Source organism: Anneissia japonica, unplaced genomic scaffold (assembly GCF_011630105.1).
Source record: "Anneissia japonica isolate Jap-2015-1 unplaced genomic scaffold, ASM1163010v1 scaffold287864_len1152817_cov193, whole genome shotgun sequence".
Lineage (NCBI taxonomy): Eukaryota > Metazoa > Echinodermata > Crinoidea > Comatulida > Comatulidae > Anneissia > Anneissia japonica.
The window spans coordinates 759,306-762,096 of NW_022710960.1; the positions used below are offsets into that span (position 1 = coordinate 759,306).

Sequence of the window (2,791 nt, forward strand, 5' to 3'; positions counted from 1 at the left end):
CCGCGCTCGGCGGTGCTTGCTGTTGGCATTCATTTTGCTCCTTTGCCGTTTTTGTCTATGCCTATTTGTCGTTTATATACCTAATTGCCTTCCTAAGTGAGGCGAGGAAATATTAAAAGTAGGTACCTGTAGATGCTCTGGCACTCTCAGACTTTTTTTGCAATATATTTTTCTAAATGTAATAAAATATACATCAGTTCTATACGTGCTACGTTTTCATATTATGCGTAGCACTACTACTACTAGGCGTAGGCCATGATAGATATTGTAGTAATATTGTAGTAACAGTAACATTTATTCAAATTGAAATATGTGAAAGTAAACAATTAATAGCTATAAATTACGATTATTCTAACTTACTATGGAACTGGTACCTCTGGATGGGTTGTTCGAGTCGCTCCTTTTAGTAATTAAACATAGGCAAATTTATATACGGAAATTGGAATCGTGAATGTATTCCATTGTTCTCCAGTTTGTGAGGAATTCGAACCAACTCGGCCACAGTCAACTCGGCCACAAGTCAACTCGGCCACAAAAAGTTCAACTCGGCCACAAATCAACTCGGCCACAAGTCAACTCGGCCACAAGTCATTTACTGGTACTACACTTTGAAGGAGTACCGTAATTCATCAAGTATAAAATACTAATTCTTTAAGTATTAATATACTTATTATTATTATTGCTATTATTATATTGTTGTCATTGTTGTTATTATTATTGTTGTTTTTATTACCGTTAGTTTTAATATTAATTATTAGTCTTAGCATTAATATTATATATTGTTCAAATTTTTGCTGATATATTATTATTACCATATAATTAATAATTTATTTTCGATTTATTATTATTATAATTATTATTATTTATTAGTCTTAGTATTATCATTTTAATAATAGTAATTTAAAAAGTTATTGTTATTGGTGTTATATTGGTATTTTTCTCATATTATAATTATTATTAATATTATTGTTGTTGTTGTCACCTTTATTATCGATATTATTACCCTATTATTACTAGTAGGCCTAGTATTATAAGTATCATTATTATTATTACTAATTAGTATTACTATTATTATAAAAATGAACATTATCTTTAGTTTATTATTGTTGTATTATTGCTATTATCACCTTCAATGTCGTTATTATCACCAATTAGTATTATTAAAATAGATATTTAAATATCGTTATTATTACGGTACCATACTATTATTACTATTAGTATTGTTAAAATAAATATTACTATTAATGTCGTTGTTGTTATCACCTTTATTATCGTCATAATGACTAATTAGTATTATTAAAGTAAAAATTTCTAATTTATTGTCGTTACTGTTGTTTAATATTGTTGAAGTAGAATGTTGTGAGTAAACAGAAGACGAACACATTAATAAATAACTCTTTTTAATTCGTAGGCAATAGCATTCAAATCTCTTTTGGTAGTGTGGTGGTCTTGTTTTACTAAAATATACTGTGTACTTCATTTCAATCATATTGAAGAAAAAGGATGCAAAAAATAAGATTTACATTTCATTTTAATTATAAATAACTTGTGGCCGAGTTGACTTGTGGCCGATTTGGCTGTAGCCGAACTTTTTGTGGCCGAGTTGACTTGTGGCCGAGTTGACTTGTGGCCGAGTTGACTGTGGCCGAGTTGACTTGTGGCCGAGTTGACCTGCACCCTTTGTGAGCTTATGTGGTTATTGATATTCAAATTTATTGACACATTTTAATTACGCTTGGCTAGAGAATGGCACTTCCATTTTCTAAAGGTAGTACGGTAAATGGCATTTTGCCCAATGAAGTGCCAGAATATGCGTGACGTCATCTGTCAAGATTGGCATTTCAGTGAAAAAAAGGGAACGAGTGTGTACAGTATATTATTAGAACATGATATAGGTAAAACGTACAGTACTCAATGGCGGCGCTACTGGGGCCGCCAGGCAGGGCTCCCGTCGTGGAGAAATACCACAATTCGTCGAGGAGGAAAAAACATTTTAAAAATTATATGTATTTTGTACATATCAATAGACTCTAAAATCGATTGAATAAGCCTTTGAGATCCCTGGGCTACGTCCCCTGGACCACTTTCGAAGGGTTTTTAGCGACGCCCGACCACGCACACTTTTATCTCGTCTGGGACATCAGCCCTCCCGTCAGAGACCTTAGACCCCCGTCGGGGAAATCCTGACGCCGCCACTGACAGTACTGTACATATCTGCTGCCAACGATAGGCGTGGTTCCACTCAGTAAGAGTCATGTCATTTAGGCCTATCTATATAGCCATATATTATCAAACAAGGACTGCCTGTACCAAACTCTTGGCATTGATTCTTCGCTTGGCTGCGGCCTTTCTGTAGTGATAGATCGATCTGTGGTGGCATACGGCCATAAACATAATTCCTCATGCCAAGTCTAATAATTATAATTGTCAATTTATATAGCGCATAATGTAAAATACCTCTCTTTACAGCATGGTGTGGGGAAAATTATTAAAAGTTTTACCTAACAAAAACAATGAGTAACAATAATGAATAACAACAATAAAAATAAATATATACCGGTAATGTTAATAAATAAATAATTTGAAAATACAGAATGTTATTTACTTTTTTTTAAAATAATTGTTAGATATTTATTTCCTTAGTCGTATTACCTTACTTACCGTACCTTTTACTCTTTTTTCCATGTCTTTTCCACTTTTCCCTTTATTTGCTCTCTCTCTCTCTCTCTCTCTCTCTCTCTATATATATATATATATATATATAATATATATATATATATATATATACAGT

The 2,791-nt window shown here is 32.5% G+C and overlaps 1 protein-coding gene across 2 annotated transcripts in view; it reads right to left on the minus strand.

Annotated features, from left to right (window-relative positions):
- Positions 1 to 2,791, minus strand: part of LOC117107175 — a 24,205-nt gene that overhangs the window by 20,917 nt on the left and 497 nt on the right. The window contains exon 1 of one of the 2 annotated variants that reach the window (XM_033248767.1): positions 361 to 496. The exons of the other annotated variant lie outside the window; for it this stretch is intronic. The gene's annotated coding sequence lies outside the window, so the exon portion shown is untranslated. Of the gene's footprint in view, positions 1 to 360; positions 497 to 2,791 lie in introns of those variants that run through there. 2 annotated transcript variants of the gene reach the window in all.